The following is a 22,532-nucleotide window of genomic DNA, read 5'->3' on the forward strand; positions in this document are numbered from 1 at the left end:
TATAAAAAATAATATTAATTTAGATAAGTTCAATAGTTAATTCACCATTTTCTTAATCAAATTAATTTATTTGACTTAATTTTAATAAAAATAATATAATTTAATTAATTATATATGTTAAATTTTAATAATTAAAAAGCATCTTAAAAAAAAGACGTTGCTCCTTTTTTGTTGAGGAGTAGTTGAGTTGAATATAATTTAAGTTTTGTGCTTAAATCATATTAACTTTGTCAAGAATAGTAAATCTAATATATTTGCTTATGTTTCAGTAGTGAGGTTGTTTTATGAAAGGCTATTTTAATCACTGTATTTCCGATCATCTGCTTCAAAATTTATCGTTAAAAAGTAAACTTCTATAATAGTCTTCTTCTTTAGCCTTTTTTTAGCAAGAAGACACACGAGTTTTTTTGCTTGAACTGCAAGCATTCCGTTACTGTCACTAACTCCATATTAATCAAGTTTTTAAATACAAACCTCACCACCGTAGATAGATCTTACTTTTTCGCTAATATTAAGATGGTAACTATATGAAAGGTAAAAAAAAATATTGCTAAGACGGTAGATTTAACAGCACAATCATTGCTTCAATAATAAATAAATATTAGACATGAACTTAGTAAGAAAGTGATAGGTGCAATTTAACTCACAGCAAGATGCTGCAGCCTCACACTGCGACGGTCTTTCTATAATTTTGGCCACCAGAAAGTGAAAGATAATGTGCCTGAAATTGATTAGTGCCTATACCAAATTCTTTTTTTCAATGGAAGGTATTGGGTGGAAGCTTGGCACTGAAAGTATTGGTTTATATAAGCAACATTAAAAGCAAAACTAAAGGCTCTTTCAATTATTGAAAGAGGAAGCATCCTTTGCAATCAATGGGATGACTTGAATTCATGGGTTGACCCAAGGCATACAAAATATAGTCAATAATTAAGGCTTAGTATTATTTTTTGGTTACCTAACATTGTTGAATTGAATTAATATTTAGGTGAATTCTATCCCACACCTATTAATGTTTTGAAGGTACTATATGTACTGTGTCTCTATTCTGGCAATTGGGATAATGAGGAGTTATTTTTTTTTATTTTTGTTTTTGTAAGCTACAATGTGAGATGGGCTAAATCAAGAATGAAAAGATTATGTTTTTGTTTTTTTCTTCTTTTAATACAAACGAAAACCAAAGTCAAATTAATTATATATAGGATACTTCCATATTAATTAGTGTGAGAGTCAAATTGAATTTAATAGAGAAGTGAATTCAAAAAATATGTAAAGAGAATTCTTGGTTCTAACTCTCGCCCCCAACTCACCAGATTGTCCAAGGTAATTTCCCTTGATCTTTTGAGGAAATATTGGCAATAAATACCGGTTAGAATTCAAAAAATATCAAGTGACTAATAATTTTTTTAAAATTTTTGTCTTGTATTTAAATCAATACTAATTAATTCTCTATTTTGTTTTGTTAAAAGTTGATGGTTTCAGTGGCTAAGAAAAGGGGGGTTGAATCTTAGCCACTTTTTGCTTGCTTAAAACTGGCTGGACTTAGAAGAGACTTTTCTGTTTTATCTCGTCCCTTGCCACGAGACATTTTCGTTTTGTCTCGTCACTTGACACGAGACATTTTTGATTCTTCATCTGAACAGTAAAAACAGAATTGAAGTAGGAAGAAAGAAAGAAGATTACACCCAGATATATCCTGGTTCAGCTGCTAAGTGCAGTGCAGCCTACATCCAGTCTCCATCACAACAATGATGGAATTTCACTATAATCATCCAGATTACAACTTGTAAAGTGCTAACCCAACTTACAAGGGGATTCCCACAGAATCATGAAACACAACACAGATGTACAAAGGAACTCTAAGACATCTATGGCTTTTTCTTTTAATTTTGCATTCTCTGCCTTTTTCCGCTCTATGGCTTTTTCATTACAAACCTCACTGTTTGCCTTTTTCCATGAGACTCAAGACATGACAAAATTAAACAGAAAAATACTAAACAGAAAACATTGAAGGAGAAGAAGAACTGCTAGCTTAGGTAGCTCTGAGAACTCTGTGCCTTGCACTCTCAAATCTTACTCCTTTTCCCTTGAATCAAACCATGACTGTTCACCTCTTTTATAGAGAAGTGAAGCCTTCACGGTTTGATACACAAACCCGAGCTCAGCTTCCTTTCCTTCAACAAAAACCGGTTCGGCCATACAGAGAGAAGAGGTAACTCATGCAACAACCAACATGCAAATACCTCTAGTCCTTCCTTGGTCACCACTCTTCATCAATCCGAGCGCTCCATCCTTGGCTTCCTCTCCAAGATGGATTTCTGGCCCTTGATGCTTCATGATGATGATGACTTCATCTGCTTCGATCCATGCCTTCAACCATCACTTCGCCACTCTAGCTACTCCCTGTGGTGGTTGATTAGAAACGAAGACAAGTCACGCCTCCAAGATCTTTCTGCTGGCCGAATCTTCTTCTTCTTCTTTTTGGGTAAGGAGGATCCGAGATTAACTCACCAAATCTATCCATATTTGGTGATTATCTCAGCCACTGCCTACTTTTTGTTTTCTTGCCATCATTGTGATGGACTTGTAGCTTGTCCTTCCCTTGCTTCGGTAGCTTTTATTTGCTTCCATGGAGGCCATTGTTTCCTGAGTATTAACCGAAGAGAGAAGAAGAAGGAGATGAGAGAGATTATGAAGTTAAAGTAAAAGTATTAAAATGATATGTAGCAAGTTAAAAGAGTTGCTTTTACTCCCTTGGTGGATTAACGTGTAACTTTAATCATAATGATTCCCATCACATCAAGGTCAATATCTCTCTCATAGTTCCAAGGCTAGCATATTAATTTTGAAATCCATTCTTAGCAAGCAATGGAATCCGTTGGAGAGCAAGAAGCCTTTATGCTCTCTTCAAATTTGATTTCGGGCTAGACTTGGAAGCTTTCATTAAAGAAATGTTTGGGCTTGATAATATTAGAATTTAAGTTGGCCCAAAATTATTTTCGGATCTCAGCATGCATAACACATTTGGCTTATTGAACTTTGGCCCAATAAAAGCATTTGCTTTCCTGGTAATTATGGATCAAGCATTTATCACACAAGGAAGCATTCACTTGGACCTATATCAAACATATTCATTCTGGCCCAAAAGAAACCTGCATTACAAAATTAATTTAATTAATATTAAATCTAAAATTAATTTTGCAATTTAATTATGTTAATAATGTTTAGTCATCATAAAATTAGTTTAGAGTTTTCCAAACTCATCAATCTCCCCCTTGATGACAAACATTATTAAAATTGAAATGGAAAGAAATTAAAAGATTAGAGTACAAGTACTCCCTTTGAGGATTGAATTTCTTCCCTTTCAAAGTGTCACATGGCTCCCCCTAAGTATATGCTACTTTTACCAAGGGAAGCATAATCCTGTAACATTTTAATCAAGCTTCAAAAATAACAATGTTATTCAACATATTTATTTGAGAATGTTGAATGCTTGATTTATGAGCAGAGTTTGGTGATAATCAAAACTCATTTGTTATCATAATTGATTTTCTGCTCAAACTATTACAAACTCAAAAAATCCAAACATTTTCCTGTTCAACATATCAGAGCAAAATAACATGAAGGAAAATTTTTGTAGAGCAAGATAAGGCAGTTTTGGATATATTAAACGATTTACATGAACTGCCCAAAAATATTTTCAAAGCAATCAGTCTATCAATAATTAATCAACAATCAGGCATAACAATCAAGCATAATTATAATCAGATGCCAAATCAGAATTAACAAGACATGATGAACTAAATGCAGTTGAAACAGTGCAGATATTATCAGCAACTAATAAGTATTTTCGAACAAGGGAGATCATGAATTTTCAATTTTGAAAATTTCATCCCTGTTCCTAACTCCTTCTCATCCCCTGTTGTTCTTTGTTCCCAATTTCAATTTTGGAAACATATTTTCCTCCCCCTTTTGTTATCATGGGGGCACCTGTACAAAAAAATGAAGAAAAACCACAGGATAATCACAGTAATAATGCAACAAAATAACATGAGTGTTTCAGAGTATCACAGAGCATGGAGTTCAAAGTGTTGCTCGTACAACAAAAAAAAAGATTGAGCCTACTTGAGCCAATATCAAGTAAAGTAACAGAGACACTAATCATCAGACAGATTGAATTCTGAACCAGAATCCGCTTCAAAGTTTCCTGTCCCCATTTCCTCATCAAAGTTCTTTATCATGAAGCCAACTCTATCATGACATTTCTTCCAAGCCCTTTCCTGTTCTTGCTCCAATTTTCTGGCAGTCTTGTGGGATTTGAACATCAGTTTTGTCATGTTGCGCATCTCATTGAGAACCTCTCGGATTGATGCATTAATATTTGAGGGCTCAGGATGGCTCTCAAGGTCACTGAGAGACGGTTCAGAGGGAACAGATTTCTTGCTCTTTTTGCCCGAAATTCCTCCTCCTTTGATCATTGAAATCTTGTTCTCAACAGTTTCATTAGTCAAATCAACCTTAAAATACTCAAATATACATGTAAGAAACATGCCATAAGGAAGATTAGCCTTTTTGGTACTTTTCACTGCTTCCCACATATGACGTATCATAACATAAGCAAACGAAATTTGGGAAGAAGTAAGAAGTGCAAATAAAATAACAGAATCAGAAACTGTTACTCTGTGGTGAGAACCGCCTTATGGAGTGAGAATGTGAGTGATGATACGGTGCAACAGGGAATTTTCAGGACCGAGTGCTCGATGAGTTGGAATTATCCCATCTAAGCCAGAGAGATTCGTGCAGATGTGGTGAAGGACAGTTTGCTGTGCAATGCCAACCTGATCATCCCACTTGTCAACCATGTAAACCCTTGGCCCTTCTTCTTCATATCCCAGGGCAGCGCCTATGGTTTGAGGATTGAGAGTTATGTAAACACGTTTGACATAGGAGTGGATTGAACCGTCAATCAAACGCATGTTTGCATAAAATTCCCGGACCAGCCCCGGGTACACAAGTCTCTGAATGTGAAGCAGTGGAGTCCATTTCAGAGCATCAAACATGGCAGAAAAATTGATTCCTTTGGATGCCAGTTTCTCAAAGTTTACAAGGTATGAAAGACAGAGATGACGTTTCATCAGTACTTCTTTATGGAATTCATAGAAGGCACATGAGTAAAATCTGGAGGGATCAAAATGGGAATGAGTCTTGTGATATTTGTTCTTGAAGTCGAGAGACTCCAAATTCGCCGGTACCCTTGTTTCATGCAGAATAAAGCTTTTCGGCCCTTTCTGAGAATTTTTGGTGGTTGAAGTAGGTCCTTTTGGTGGGGAAGATGGTTCAGAAGTATGTGATTCCTCTTCTTCTTCTTGAACACTAGGCTCCTTGTTCTTTCCTCTTCCGGAAGATTTGTGAGCAATGACTTTGCGACGCATGGTGTCGGCCCTTTTTGAAGGAGGTGATGGTGTAGAAGATGAGGTAGAATGGAGATGGATATGTGTATGAGTTTGGGGTGATGAGAATTGTGGACCTTTTGGAATGGGGTTCGGTTACTTCTCCTTTGTGCAGTTTTCTTTTTCATGGTAGAAGAATGAATGGAGTTGAATATGAAAGGGTGAGTGCCGAACGAAAGTGAGGAGAGAGGAGGTTAATAGAGCAATTAATGAGGATTGGAGAGAGATGATGGGAAAGTTAATAACCATAATGGTGCGGTTATTAACCAAGTGATTTTGAAAAGGTAGTTTCCTTATTTCAAGGGATTAGACGGAGAGAGAAGGATTTTGATTTGACACTAACAACTTCCAATGAGATTTGAACTGACACTCAAAAGATTTGATCATCATAAAATGAGGAACCATTAAAAGTTCAATGAGGGGTCAAACTTGATTCTGTGGGGCCCAAAAGAAGCTACGTCTGCGCAGCCTCCCCCTCAAACAGATCTCCTTCAGCATGCCTTGTTTTTATCTCGTCCATTCCTATGAGATAAAACCGGACTGAATCAGAAATTCACAAGCTTTCAACATGATTTAAATCAAACATTCCCAATCTTTTTCTTAACAAACAGAATCTATCTTCACAGAGAGGTTTTGTAAAAATATCAGCAAGTTGTTCTTCAGATTTTACAAATTGAATATCAATAGTACCCTTTTGCACATGTTCTCTAATAAAATGATATTTAATTTCAATGTGCTTTGTTCTTGAGTGCAGAACAGGATTCTTGGAAATATTTATTGCACTCATGTTATCACAAAATAAGGGTATACTATTGATCTTTAATTTGTAATCTTCCAATTGAGTTTTTAACCAAATTAATTGTGAACAACAAGCAGATGCGGATATATATTCAGCTTCAGCCGTGGATAGAGCCACTGTGGCTTGTTTCTTGCTTGACCACATGTTGAGTGAGCTTCCAAGGAAGCAACACATGCCCGAGGTGCTTCTTCTATCCACTCGATCTCCCGCATAATCTGCATCACAAAAACCTACTGCACAGAAATCATCAGATTTTGGATACCACAAGCCATAATCACATGTTCCCTTAATATACCTAATGATGCGCTTAACAGCCGTTAAATGGGATTCTTTTGGGTGAGATTGAAATCTTGAACATACACCCACACTTTGAACAATATCCGGTCTAGAGGATGTAAGATACATTAATGAACCAATCATTCCCCTATACCGTGTCTCATCCACATCTAGGCCATCATTATCTTTTTCAAGTTTAGTGTTAGGATGCATTGGAGTTCCCATTGGTTTGGAATTTTCTAAGCCAAATTTCTTTATCAATTCTTTTGCATACTTGCCTTGGTGAATAAAGGTACCACTAGGAGTTTGTTTAATTTGGAGGCCAAGAAAGAAGGTTAGCTCTCCCATTAAACTCATTTCAAACTCACTAGTCATGAGTTTTCCAAACTCTTCACACAAGGTCTCATTGGCCGATCCAAACACAATATCATCCACATAAACTTGAACAAGAAGGATGTCATCATTAGAAACTTTAATGAACAAAGTAGTGTCGGTGGTTCCCCTTTGAAAATCCATTAAGGAAAGCACATTTAACATCCATTTGAAACATTTTGAAACCCTTATGGGCAGCATAGGCAAGAAGCAACCTAATTGCTTCCATTCTAGCTACCGGAGCAAAAGACTCATCAAAATCAATTCCCTCTTCTTGATCGTAACCTTGGGCCACTAATCTAGCCTTGTTACGAACAACTTGTCCATCCTCACCAAGCTTATTTTTAAATACCCATTTAGTACCCGTTACTTTCTTACCATCCGGATGAGGTACTAATGTCCAAACCTCATTCTTGTCAAATTGAGCAAGCTCCTCTTGCATGGCCTTAACCCAAGATGGATCTTCAAGGGCTTGCTTGACATTGATTGGCTCCATTTGTGACAAGAGAGCAAAGTTGCTAGGTTCGGTTGGCCTTTTGGTAGAGGATCTTGTGATTATACCTTGAGAAGGATCACCAATGATGAAGTCATGAGGATAACCCCTCATGGATTTCCATTCTCTAGGTTTTCGGACAGGTGTTGGGCCTTGATGATCTTCTGGTGGTCTCACTGTTTCAGTTGCTTGTGTCTGCTCAGGAGACAAAATGGAAGTTTCTCCTTCGATCTGACGAGACAAAACTGGGCTGACAGATTCTTCATTTTGCACAGATTTGGGATTTTCTTTATTTGTTCCATCTTCTTCTCCATCTGATTCATTATCCTTTACAATACTGGGAATTAAGTTAGAATCACAAAAGGTAACATGTATGGATTCCTCTATGGTCCTATGTTCTTTGAGATAAACTCTATAGGCCTTGCTTGTGATGGAATATCCAACAAACATTCCTTCATAGGATTTTGGATCAAATTTTCCAAGGTTTTCTTTATTGTTAAGTACAAAGCATTTACATCCAAAAATATGAAAGTACTTAAGATTTGGAGGGGTTCCTTTCCATAGCTCATAAGGAGTTTTCTTTAACCCTTTTCTAATGATTGTTCTATTCAAAATATAACATGCTGTGTTCACAGCTTCAGCCCATAAAAATTTAGGAATATCATTCTCACATAGCATGGCCCTAGTCATTTCTTGAAGGCTTCGATTCCTTCTTTCAACCACCCCATTTTGTTGGGGTGTTCTAGGGCATGAAAAATTATGAGAAATTCCTAAATCATCACAGAATTTTTCAAAATCTTGATTTTCAAATTCTCTTCCGTGATCACTTCTCAAATGGGCAATTTTCAGATCCTTTTCATTTTGAATTTTCTTACAAAGGGTGGAAAAGGCATGGAATGCATCATTCTTATGAGCAAGAAAAAGTACCCAACCAAATCTAGAGTAATCATCTACCACCACAAGACCATAGTGTTTACCTCCTAAACTTTGAGTTCTAGTAGGACCAAAAAGATCAATATGTAACATTTCCAATGGCCTTTTGGTTGAGATTCCATCTTTTGATTTAAAAGAGGATTTAACTTGTTTGCCCAATTGGCATGCATCACAAGTAAGATCCTTGTCAAACTTGATGTTTGGAATTCCTCTAACCAAATTCTTTTTGACTAGCTTGGAAATTTGGTACATGCTAGCATGTCCCAACTTTCTATGCCAAAGCCATTTTTCAGATTCAAAAGATGTAAAGCATGTTACATTTTGTTCTTTTAGATCCTCAAGAGTTAATCCATACACATTATTACATCTTTTGGCCTCAAATAAAACATCCCCAGTTTTCTCACATACCACTAAACAAACAAATTTCTTGAAAATAACTTCAAAACCCAAATCACACAATTGACTAACACTAAGCAAGTTATGTTTCAAACCATGTACAAGAAGGACATCATTTATACAAGATGAGAGATTTTTACCCACTTTCCCAACAGCAACTATTTTTCCTTTTGCATCATCACCGAATGTGACAAATCCTCCATCATATTCTTCAAGTTTTATGAAGAAGGCTGTCTTTCCGGTCATATGCCTAGAGCATCCACTATCCATATACCACATGTTATCTTTTCGCTTGGATGCTAGGCAAACCTACAAAATAAGCTCAAGTGACCTTAGGTATCCAAATCTTTTTGGATCCTTTAACGTTAAACCATCTTCTATGTCCTAAGCCATTGTAATCAAAAACAACTTTACAAACTTTGTCACCAATCATTCTTTCACCAAAGAAACATTGAATAGGAAAGTGTCCATTTCGATTGCATAGTCTACAAAATCTTGGAGTTGTTGTTTTGTTAAAGCATGTTGGGTCTTGATACTTTGTATCATTTGAAGATGAAGCAAAGTTTTCAAAATGTGATTTTTTAGTTTTATAAAAACCCAACCCAGCTTTATCATAAAGAGGTTTCTGACTAGCCAAGATTTGATTTAAATGTTCAGAACTTTGGGTGAACTTGGCTAAGTCTTCTTTGAGTCTGTTAACCTCTTTAAGCAACTCTTCATTTTGCTTAAAACAATTCACATATGCAAGAACTGAATGGTCACTTTCACAACTTTTAATTTGGGCTCTTAACTGCTTATTCTCTTCAACAAGATCACAAACAGTTTCGGCCTCTCTCACTTTTTCTTTTAAAAAACTATTTTCAGCTTGAAGAATGGTGACTTGTTGTTCAAGTTCTTGATTTTCCAGCAAAAAGCATCTTATTTTTTCAGAAAGGTGGTCTATCATAAGATGAAGATCTTCAGTGTTAGGGTTATGAAAGACTACCTGATTTACATGATCCGCCATAAGGCACTGTTGGGACTTGGTTTCTGATTTTTCATCATCATCATCTGAATCATTTTCCAACTCTTCCCATGAAGCCATTAGTCCTTTCTTCTTTCCTTTTCTTGGCTTTTCTTCCTTCTTCAACTTGGGACAGTCAGATTTGAAATGCCCCATTTCCTTGCAATTGAAACAGGTTACCTTGCTAAGATCTTTCTTTATCCTCCTTGAGCTGCCACCTTTGCCTTTGAGTTTTGCCATTTTCCTGAATTTTTTTGCAAACAACACAAACTCATTTTCAGAAGAATTATCACTGGATTCATCATCCAGAGGGTTAGTCACAGAGGAAAATGCAATTCCTTTCTTTTTTGAGTCTTTTTTCAAATAGGAATTTTCAAAAGCAAGTAAGTTTCCTCTCAGATCATCAAGTGTCATGGAATCTAAGTTACTACTATCAGAAATAATTAAGGCTTTTGTTTCCCACTCTTTTGTGAGACATCTCAACACTCTTCTCACTAACACAGATTCTGAATGTGTGATTCCCAGAGCATCTAAGCCAATAGTGATGGCATTGAACCGTTCGAACAGTTCATCGATGGACTCTCCTTCCTTCATTGTAAACATTTCATATTCCCTGTTTAACATGTCTGTCCGAGTCTTTTTTACAATGGTGGTTCCTTCATGAGTGATTTGCAACTTGTCCCAGCTTTTCTTTGCCGTTGTGCATCGTGATACTCGTCGGTATTCCTCAAAGCTGATAGCACAATTGAGCAGATTGGTTGCCTTGGCATTTAACTCCACCTTCTTCCTATCTTCCTCGGTCCAGCTTGCTTCTGGTTTAAGAGAGGTGACTCCTTGAGCATTTGTGGTAGTCGGAAATTTAGGACCTTCCAAGATGATCTTCCAAAGTCTGTAATCTACAGCTTGTACAAATATCTTCATCCTCTCCTTCCAATAAGTATAATTTTTCCCATTGAAAAGAGGAGGTCTGTTGCTTGATTGTCCTTCAGTCAGATTATAAGACACCACATTTGTGCCACTGCTTTCTGCCATTAGGATCTTTACTCCAAGCTGCAAAGCTTGATCTCTTTGAGACCAAGCTCTGATACCAATTGATGGTTTCAGTGGCTAAGAGAAGGGGGGTTGAATCTTAGCCACTTTTTGCTTGCTTAAAACTGGCTGGACTTAGAAGAGACTTTTTTGTTTTATCTCGTCCCTTGCCACGAGACATTTTCGTTTTGTCTCGTCACTTGACACGAGACATTTTTGATTCTTCATCTGAACAGTAAAAACAGAATTGAAGTAGGAAGAAAGAAAGAAGATTACACCCAGATATATCCTGGTTCAGCTGCTAAGTGCAGTGCAGCCTACATCCAGTCTCCATCACAACAATGATGGAATTTCACTATAATCATCCAGATTACAACTTGTAAAGTGCTAACCCAACTTACAAGGGGATTCCCACAGAATCATGAAACACAACACAGATGTACAAAGGAACTCTAAGACATCTATGGCTTTTTCTTTTAATTTTGCACTCTCTGCCTTTTTCCGCTCTATGGCTTTTTCTTACAAACTTCACTGTTTGCCTTTTTTCATGAGACTCAAGACATGACAAAATTAAACAGAAAAATTCTAAACAGAATACATTGAAGGAGAAGAGAAATCTGTTAGCTCAGGTAGCTCTGAGAACTCTGTGCCTTGCACTCTCAAATCTTACTCCTTTTCCCTTGAATCAAACCATGACTGTTCACCTCTTTTATAGAGAAGTGAAGCCTTCACGGTTTGATACACAAACCCGAGCTCAGCTTCCTTTCCTTCAACAAAAACCGGTTCGGCCATACAGAGAGAAGAGGTAACTCATGCAACAACCAACATGCAAATACCTCTAGTCCTTCCTTGGTCACCACTCTTCATCAATCCGAGCGCTCCATCCTTGGCTTCCTCTCCAAGATGGATTTCTGGCCCTTGATGCTTCATGATGATGATGACTTCATCTGCTTCGATCCATGCCTTCAACCATCACTTCGCCACTCTAGCTACTCCCTGTGGTGGTTGATTAGAAACGAAGACAAGTCACGCCTCCAAGATCTTTCTGCTGGCCGAATCTTCTTCTTCTTCTTTTTGGGTAAGGAGGATCCGAGATTAACTCACCAAATCTATCCATATTTGGTGATTATCTCAGCCACTGCCTACTTTTTGTTTTCTTGCCATCATTGTGATGGACTTGTAGCTTGTCCTTCCCTTGCTTCGGTAGCTTTTATTTGCTTCCATGGAGGCCATTGTTTCCTGAGTATTAACCGAAGAGAGAAGAAGAAGGAGATGAGAGAGATTATGAAGTTAAAGTAAAAGTATTAAAATGATATGTAGCAAGTTAAAAGAGTTGCTTTTACTCCCTTGGTGGATTAACGTGTAACTTTAATCATAATGATTCCCATCACATCAAGGTCAATATCTCTCTCATAGTTCCAAGGCTAGCATATTAATTTTGAAATCCATTCTTAGCAAGCAATGGAATCCGTTGGAGAGCAAGAAGCCTTTATGCTCTCTTCAAATTTGATTTCGGGCTAGACTTGGAAGCTTTCATTAAAGAAATGTTTGGGCTTGATAATATTAGAATTTAAGTTGGCCCAAAATTATTTTCGGATCTCAGCATGCATAACACATTTGGCTTATTGAACTTTGGCCCAATAAAAGCATTTGCTTTCCTGGTAATTATGGATCAAGCATTTATCACACAAGGAAGCATTCACTTGGACCTATATCAAACATATTCATTCTGGCCCAAAAGAAACCTGCATTACAAAATTAATTTAATTAATATTAAATCTAAAATTAATTTTGCAATTTAATTATGTTAATAATGTTTAGTCATCATAAAATTAGTTTAGAGTTTTCCAAACTCATCAAAAGTGTTGTTTTTCTACTATTTTTCTTTTATCTCTACATGATAAAAGATAAAATTTACTTATAATAATTATATTATTAAAGAATAATTTGACTCGGAATGCAAACGAACCAAACAACTTACATAAAGGGTAATCAAAATAATATACCATCAAAATATGTAAAGTACGAGAAAATAGCACTAATATTTTATCGTAAAATATTTCAAACTGAATAAAGCAAAAAATCACAGATCAACATTCTAAAAAGGTTTATGTTCGGCTCATAAAAAATAAGTTTGACCCACGACTTGATTTATTAATAATTGAGCCTATTTTTTAAGTTCAAGTTCGACTCATCAAAAGTTCACGAACTAACTTAAATAACAAAACATAATCTATAATTATATATCAATAAATTATAACTTAGATATATTAAAAAATATTTAAAAACAATCTATAATTGTATATCAATAATTTTATATATTGACTATTTATTAATTATAAATTTTTTGTTTATGTTCTATATTAAAAATAATTTTTCCCATTGAAGAGGGGAGGTCTGTTGCTTGATTGACCTTCAGCCAGATTGTATGATAACACATTTGTGCCACTGTTTTCCGCCATGAGGATCTTTACTCCAAGCTGCAAAGCTTGATCTCTTTGAGACCAAGCTCTGATACCAAATGATGGTTTCAGTGGCTAAGAGAAGGGGGGGTTGAATCTTAGCCCATTTTTTCAAAAGCTAACACTTGCTGATTCTTGGAAGAGACTTTCCTGTTTTTGCTCGTCACTTGACACGAGCAACTTTGTTTTGTCTCGTCCCTTGCCACGAGACTTTTTGTTTTGTCTCGTCACTTGGCACGAGATAATTCTGGCTTTTGCTCGTGTGTGGTAGAAAACAGAAATTGAGTAGAAAGAGAAGAGGATTGCACCCAGATATATCCTGGTTCGGCTGCTAAGTGCAGTGCAGCCTACATCCAGTCTCCATCACAAATATGATGAAATTTCACTATAACCAATCTGATTACAAATTGTAAAGTGCTAACCCAACTTACAAGGGGATTCCCACAGAATCATGATACACAACATAGATGAACAAAGGAACTCTAAGACATCTATGGCTTTTTCTTTTAATTTTGCACTCTCTGCCTTTTTCCGCTCTATGACTTTTTCATTACAAACCTCACTGTTTGCCTTTTACCATGAGACTCAAGACATGACAAAATTAAACAGAAAATTACAAAACAGAATACATTGAAGGAGAAGAGAAATCTGTTAGCTCAGGTAGCTCTGAGAACTCTGTGCCTTGCACTCTCAAACTTTCTCCTTGCTTCAAACAGTGGTTGTTCCCCCTTTTTAAAAGAAAAGGAAACCCTCCACACTTGAAGCCAAAACCGAACCAACTTTCTTCCTCCTTCAACAAACCGGTTCGGCCACACAAAGAGAGAAGAGATAACCATGCATTAACCAACATGCAATTACCTCTAGACCTTTCTTAATCATCACCCTTCATCAATCCGGGCTCTCTATCCTTGGCTTCCTCTCCAAGATGGATTTCTGGCCCTTGATGCCTTATGATGATGATGACTTCATCTGCTTCAATCTCTGTCTTCAACCATCACTTCGCCACTCTAGCTACTCCCTGTGGTGGTTGGTCAGAATCGAAGACAAGCCATGCTTCAAGAATCTCCCTCTTGGCCGAATCTTCATCTTCCATTTCGAGCATGAAAGGCTCAAGATTACCTCACCAAATCTAACCACATTTGGTAGTAATCTCAGCCACAGCTCATCTTTCTTTTGGTATGTTTTCTTGCCATCATTAGCTTGATGGTCTTGATGCATGCAACTCTTTCCTTTTCTTCGTTGAAGAGCACGGCGTCCATTGTTTCCTGGACAAGGACCGAATAGAGAAGAAGAAAGAGATGAGAGAGAATGAAAAGAATCTGAAGAAAAGCAAAGCAAAGTGGTTAAGCAAATAAATTTGAATAGCTTGCTTTTACTCCCCTAACATAGAGTGGCGTGATTGACATAAGACCATCTCCAGTAGGGAACTCATCTCAGTCCCTATTTATGGCCCACTTGTCATAAAAAGTGACTCCACATCAGATTTTGCGTCATAACCAATAAATAAGAACTCAATGAATCTCTCTCTTCTCCATTAAAAGGAACTAACTTTAATCCCTATTGTGGTCCCACCTAATTAATTAATTAAGTAATTAAAATTAATATAATAATTATTATTTTTTAATAATATTATTTAAATTTATAAATTCAAAATAATTTAATATTATAAAATATTAAAATAAATAACTTAAATTTGATTAGTATTTTAAATTTTATAAATAAAAATAAATAATCCAACTAAAAATTATTTTATAATATATAAAAATTAAATTTATTTTTTATGTAAAATAAATTTAATTAATTATGATTTAATATAACAATACAAATAATATTTGATATTTTAGAGAGACTCTCAACCTTGATTCACGTGAAGAGCCTTCCTTCCCTTTTCACTCCAATGGTAATTGAGTCCCCATATGTCAGAAGAGGAACTCTATTTCTTAGCATTGGAGTTGCTCTAATAACCATCAATCAATTCATCTGAATTTTTCTCTCTCATGTTCCCCATGCATTAATTAACAATGTAATAGATTTTGAAATCCATCACATAGTTAAAGTCTTGGTTCCATTGGAAGCATTTGGCTTTCATTTTTCTTTGGTTTCGGACCAAGAATGGAAACATTCATCACTTTTGTGACTTGGGCTTGTAGTGTTGAAATTAAAGCTGGCCCAATTTGTTAACATTTGCTTTCCTGATGAGTTGTGTAGCTGATCAAGCACAGGAAGCAAACAAGAAAACATTTGGTTAGGCTTGCAACATTAATATTTATTCTGGCCCAATATAACTAGCTTCAACACAAGGCTGAACCAATATTGCAACAGTTGGGCTTTGTTAATTTTCTTTTGTTTCGGCCCAACAGAAATCTGCACAACAAAATTATTAATTAAGCACATATGAGTTAAGATCAAATTAATAATTTTGTAATCTTAATATTTTGATAATATTTGTTCATCATTAAAATTTAACAAGAGTTTTCCAAACTCATCAACTAACTTACAAGTTTAATTTATCAAATTATTAACAAATTCAACTAAAATTGACTAATAATGAACTGACTCCATTCACTTTTAACCCTAATTATAACAAACAAGCAGCTTCAAACAATGAGAATCATTAAACTTGACACTACACCCATACTTAGGTAATCATTTATTATTTCATTAAAAGCTAATGGCTGGACAAAATATTTAGTGGCAAAGAATTAATGATTGAAACATGCATGTCACGTTTCATCGTAGTCGTACATAAAATATATCTAATTATTGTATAAGTTTAATTTATGATATCGTAAATATCTTCTACCAATACCTTGATACTGCCTTCCACATGCTCAACAGTGTTAGATCTGCATGGTGAAGAGGTCCAATTGAAAGAAGCTATGGAGCGTTTGCATCTTCTTTTAGCTGTCGGATTTTGTAGGGAACTTCATAGGTGCAGCATTCGGTCGTTAAGAGAGGCTGCGCATTGGCTAGCATATCTTCCATCTCAAGTTCTCAAATGCCACATGATCACCATTTGCATTTACAATCTTTTGCTTCAAAACTGAATACATATATTTAGTGTTTATAAAAAAAATAAGAAAAAGTTTAGGGTCAGCAACTTTTGTATTTTCTGTCCAGTACTTAACCATCAAAATAAAAGTGATAGATCTCCCACCATTAGATATTATTAGATATAATCTCACACCATTAAAAATACTATTGATGGCCAATTGATGGTTACAAAACACTAAAATTGCTGCCCCTAACATTCCTCAAAAAATAATTTTATGATTGTAAAAATATTTTATTATTTATTCTTATGCTATGACAAATTATATTTTTTGTGGTGATTTGACAAAGAAAAAAAAATTGCAGGGCAGGAAGAAGGAAATAATATCCTGTTAGACAGCATTAATCTTTGCTCTAATATCACATTAAAACCATACTCCTCCAAAGAGCAAAAACCTCACACATCTCAAAACATTCCACTCCACAAAATCCCAAGACAACCTTTAACCCGTTTTCCTTTAAAATCTTTAAAAACACACCAAATCCTGCTATAGTTCCAGCATGACCAACACTGACATTGCTATTCAATTTGAAGAAGTTTAATTCTCAGGAACAAAAATAATTTTATTTCTTTGCATAATACTTTCAAACTCATGTGCCATTTTCTTAGGAAGAAAAACCACATTGTTGACCACCCCAGTCTAATCCGAAACAAAAATATCATTAGCATCAATCCCGCCAAGGCGCCAAATCCACCACAAATCAGCAGCAACAAGATAACAGTTCTCACTCATAGTCTTTTGAATCCAGATAGACCTCTAAGAAAACTAAATTAGCATTTCTCAATAAGGAATGATCAAGAGTATTCCACACCGCCTTAGGTTTGTCGCGATCTCATATGCAATGAGCAACTGATTCCGCCCTTTCGTGACACTTATGACAAATCTCACTAACTATATCAAGTCGCGCTTATGACGAAAGCTCTGAGTCAGAAGAGCATCATGAAGATAAATCCAAATGAGAAATTAAATTTGGTATTTTTTGAAATATTTGGTTTTCACACCCAATCCCAATTCAGATCATCTCTCCATTAAAAGTGTTGTTTAGCTAGCCAAGAGTAACTATCCCGAACGTATACATTTTGGTAGTAGTAGATCTCCAATACCACCTTATTTTCGTCGCAGTTTGGACTGTGAAGTGCAACTTTGCAAATACATGTTTTATATGATTAGGAATAGGAGTTGTCAAAGTATCAAAATTATTTCTAATTAGCTAAGGAGGTATTTATAATTTTTTATTAGATTAAAATAAAAAAATTTTAAAAATTTACAAACCAACGTAAAGTACAATTTAATAATTAAATAAAAAATAAATAAAAATACATTAAAATAAATTATAACTTTTAAATAACATTTGATCTTTATATCACGAATATTCTTAAGTTTTAAAATGTTGACATAAGGAATAATCTCCCCAAACTTTTCAAACGGACTCCATCCATCATGTCACAGGGACTGATCAAGACTACCAACATACTAATAAAATCATCCTCTAAAATATGGATTAATAGTCAAATTAGTTTTTAAAAGATAAGACATTCTTTAGATTCGTTCCCGAAATTTTTTTTAATCAAATTGATCTTTTAAAGATTACGAATTAATCATATCGATCATTCAGTTACTCCACTCACAATTTTCGCCAACAATTGATGATGAAAAATGTTAACTAATAACATACATGACACATAACATATTCAATTGGACGTTGACTAAATATTATTTACGAAAATCTATCAATTTAGTCATTATATCATATTAGGAATATGATTTTTGTAATTGGAAAAAACGACTAAATTAATAAATTTTCATAAACATATTTAGTCAATACCCAATTAGACATATCAAATATTATATATGTTATCAATTAACATTTTATAACATCAATTTTTGAAGAAAATTGTTAATGAAGTGACTAGAGGACAAATATGATTAATTCGTAATCATTAAAGAATCAATTTAATTAAAAAAATTTTAAGAAATGAATTTGAAGAATATCTTATCCTTCCAAAACTAATTTCACTATTAACCCTTCAAAATATTATAATCTTTAACAATGCTCTTCATTCTAACAAAAAGAGGCATTCTATTGCGCTATAGGTTCAACAATGACAAATTTAATTATTTTAGTAGTTAATTATTTTGTTGAAAAATATAAAAAAAATCTAAAAATATATAAATACATAGGGATAATTTGGGGTGACTAATTTTTTGGATTTATATTATGAAATATTATTTATGGAGTATTTTTGAAAATGAACCGACAATTTTTCATTGTCTCTTATCACTCTCTTTACATTAAATGTTCATATATGTGGTGGGACGTACTCCAACTATATCAATATTTAATTTGTACGATGAAAGACTTCAAAAGTGGTTGCAGATAGTTATTATTGAAGGAAATTGATAACTTCATATAGTCGGACACTGGTAGAGAAATGAATGCTAAAGAAGGAGACAAAGTTTAGTTAGGTATCAATAATTCATAATTAATTAAATTATTCTTTTACTTTAATTTATTTTTATATTGTTGATTTTTAAGTTGCGTTTAAATTCTATTTTTAAGAGAGGAACATAAAAGGAGACAAAGTTAGGTTAATAGAGAGATAAGCTAATATTTGTTAATTTGTCTCTAGTTTTTTACGGTATTTAACTAATTCACTATCCAATTTCCAATCTTATGAGATTATGATGATTACTGAATTATAAATTAACACCCCAATTAATCAAAAGATCCAATCAAATTATGATTTAGATGTTCCTCTAGACAAAAGATAGCGTTTAGAAAAGAGATAGAAGTTGAGAGATTGCAACTAAGAAATAGAAATTGAAATAAGTTTTAGTATTATATTTGGTGTAAAGTAAGAGACAGTTGAAATAAAAATAAAATTTTAATTTAATTTACACAAAAAATAAAATTAAAATTAATTAATTAAAATAAAATATTTTAGATATAAAATATTATTAAAATTTCAGTCTTTATCTCTAAATATTTTTATTTTCTGTATACTCACTTTTTAAAAATACTAAAATATTGAAATTTTAATTTAAAAATAGAGACTAAAATTTTAATACCAGAATTATTTAAACACATAAACCTAAAACCTACTACCAAATTTGGATAACAGAACAACACTGAGAATTAGCAGCGCTTTTGAGATTCAATTGTTGAAATAATACAAAATTGTTTGATTCCAGTCTTTTTGCAGAAGCTCTAGTTGTCGTCTGCTCATAATCTCTGAAATAATACAAAACTACAAAAGGCATGCATGAATAAAGTATTATACTGAAAACAATAAAATAGTAACTCTATGAAAAGAAGTTGAAAACTGCCAAGTATATATGTACCATAAAACAAGTCCAAAATAAATATTGGTGGATTTTGGGTTATTAATTTAAATAAGAGAAATGTCAGGGCTATTAGAATTTTTTATTTTTTATCATTACTTAGCCATTAACTTAACTTTTTTAGTCTAGCAATTTAACAATATACTTTATTCTATACTTTTAAATATTGATAATTAATTGATGGTCAAAACAATAAATTTTAATGACTTTTTAATATTTTTCTTTAAATAATATTTGAAAAATAATTAAAAATCAATTCAAACAATCTAAAATTATTTTATTTAACATTTATTAATTATTGATAAAATAATTATATAATTTTAGATGTAATAAATATATAATTACATATTTATATACATAAAATTATGGATATTATATTATATAAAATAACTTTAAATATTGTCTCTTTAGTTTATATATAAAATGATCTATTAATTAAGAATACTAAATTATAATAAAATTTATTATAAATTTATTTTCGCATGAATTATTTATAAACACTTATTATAAGTGGATATGAAGAAATAATAAAAAATATAATATATTGTATAAAAAAAATGAGACGCAACCCAAGGAATAATGATTTATAATAATTTAACAGATGTAACAAAAAGATGTTGACTATGTCTATCTTCGATTGTCAAACTGTTGATTATTAGTTTAAGCTTTACATTTCTCTGTTCATTACTTGTAACACAAGAATAGATTGTGAACCCTTTCTCCACACTCGTGGATTCCGCTATGGTATCAGAGCCCTCAGAGCCAACGTGTATGGTGTTTATAATTTGGTTAATTTAAAAATTAAATCAATTTTTTAGTTAACAAAAAATATAATATTGATTAATTAATTAAATTAGTTTTACATGATGAATTAATTATTAATCGGTTAATAAAATTTAAAATTAGTTTTTAATCGATAAATAAAGCAAAAACTGGTTTTAAAAAAATAATCGGTTTTTATATAAAAATCGACTTTTACACTAAAAACGGATTTTTACATCAAAAAATTGGGTTTTATACTATAAAATTCGTTTTTATATTATAAAATTCGTTTTTACATGTAAAAATAGATTTTTATATAAAAGTTAATATTTTTACATACAAAAATTTAAATTTTTAAATTTTTTTAATTGAATATTTTTAATTTAAATTTTTTTCTTTCTGAAAGATACGAGTAACATTTGTAAATAATGAAATCCCTTCCATTGCTTTCGTTCCTTTTTCTTTCTTATCTCTTTTCAGTATTTTCTATAAAAAAAATTTTCTAATATAAATAATTTTCTTTCTAAATGATACGAGTAATTTTTTCTTATCTCTTTCTTTTCATCTCTCTCTTTTTCTCTCCCCCTCCTATTCTCTCTTCCTTCTATCTCTCTTTCTCCCCTTCCCCTCTTTCTCCCTCTCCCTCCTCTTTCTCTTCTTCTCCCCCTCCTCTGTCTCTCCACTTATCTTCCTTCTCTCTCTCTCCCTCATTTTTCTCTCTCCTCTTCTCTTTCTTTTCTCTCTCTCCCCTCCTCTCTATCTATCTATCTCTCCCTTTTCCCTCTTTCTGCCCCTCCTCTTTCTGTCTCTCTATCCTTCTCTCCCTTTCTCTTCCTTTCTCTTTCTCTCTCCCTTCCTCTCTTTTTTCTCTCTCCTTCTCTTTTTCTGTCTCTCTCTCTTCTCTCTCCCCATCATCTTTCTCTCTCCCCTCTCTTTCTCTCTCTTTGTCCTCTTTCTCTTTCTCTCTCTTCTTCTCTTTCTCCTATCCTTTTTCTCTCTTCTTATCTCTCTCATTTTTTTCTTTCTCATCCTTTATCTTCTCCTCCTCTCTCTCTTCTCTCTCGCTTTAGAGAGAAGAGGAGAAAAGAGATAGAAGAAGGTTAGAGATTGAGAGAAGGTTGAGAGAGAAAGAAAAAAGAGAGAGTAAGAGAAGAAAGAGGAGAAGAAGAGAAAAGGAAGAAAAGAAGAGAAGGAGAGAGAAAATGGGAGAGAGAGAGAGAAAGAAGAAAAGGAAAGAGAGAGGAAAGAGAGAGAGAAAGAGAGAAAAGAAAAGAAACGAGAGGGGAGGGAAAGGAGAGGAGAGAGAGAGAGGAAAGAGAGGGGAGAGAGAGAGAGAGGATGAGAGAAAGAGAGAGGGAGAGAAGGAGAGAGAAAGAGAAAACGAGAGAGAAGGATAGAGAGACAATGGAGAGAGAAAGAAAGACGAGGTGGAGAGAGAGAGAAAGAAGAGAGAGAAATAGGAAAAAAAGAAGAGAGATAAGGAAGAGAGAAGAGAGAGAGAGAGATGAGGGAGAGAGAGAAAAGGAGAGGACAAAGAGGAGGAGGAGAAAGAGAAAAATGAGAGAGAGAGGAGGGAGAGAAAGAAAAAAGAGAGATAGGAGGAGAGAGAGAAGGGAGAGAGAGAAGAGAAAGAAGGGAAGGGGAGAGAGAGAAAAAGAGAGAAAGGAGAAGAAAGAGAAAGAAAGAGTAAGTAATTTGATTTTGAAATTAGATTTTGATTTTAATTTGGTTTTAGTTTTGATTACCCTATTAAAAACCGAATTTTTTTAATTTGGTCTAAGTTAACTAATTTTAAAAAATATGGACATAATTTTTAAAATTATTTTATTAAACTAGTTAATTAAAATGTGGTTATAATTTTTTAACCAATTAATCACATTTTAGTTTTTTTATGAACATCCCTACCACCGTGTATGAAAAGGTAGTTAAGGTATGAGAAGCTCTCAAGCTCTCGCGATAGAGTTTAATGATACAACTTATGGGGTACCCAATGCATTATCATAATATTTTTAAAGCTAAACTTTTTTATATTATAAAAAGTTTGTAGGCCAAATTAAAGTTGACTTTGATACTTAACTAGGCTCGCCATTGTTTTGCAAAATACAGTAGCAAGCAATACAAGAAGCGCAGAAGAAAATTCTGTTGTTTAGTTCATTCCACAA

At 33.8% G+C, this 22,532-nt stretch overlaps 2 protein-coding genes across 5 annotated transcripts in view; one reads left to right on the top strand and one right to left on the bottom strand.

Moving 5' to 3' along the window:
• The window catches only part of LOC110273839 (UPF0481 protein At3g47200-like), a 3,511-nt gene extending 2,736 nt beyond the window's left edge, over positions 1-775 (bottom strand). The window contains exon 1 of one of the 2 annotated variants that reach the window (XM_021126939.2): positions 648-775. The gene's annotated coding sequence lies outside the window, so the exon portion shown is untranslated. The remainder of the gene's footprint in view (positions 1-647) is intronic. The other variant, XM_052251696.1, reaches the window with a different exon arrangement.
• Positions 1-22,532, top strand: part of LOC107496509 (DNA polymerase I A, chloroplastic/mitochondrial) — a 56,156-nt gene that overhangs the window by 29,140 nt on the left and 4,484 nt on the right. The window lies entirely within an intron of this gene.

This window comes from Arachis duranensis, chromosome 7 (assembly GCF_000817695.3).
Source record: "Arachis duranensis cultivar V14167 chromosome 7, aradu.V14167.gnm2.J7QH, whole genome shotgun sequence".
Lineage (NCBI taxonomy): Eukaryota > Viridiplantae > Streptophyta > Magnoliopsida > Fabales > Fabaceae > Arachis > Arachis duranensis.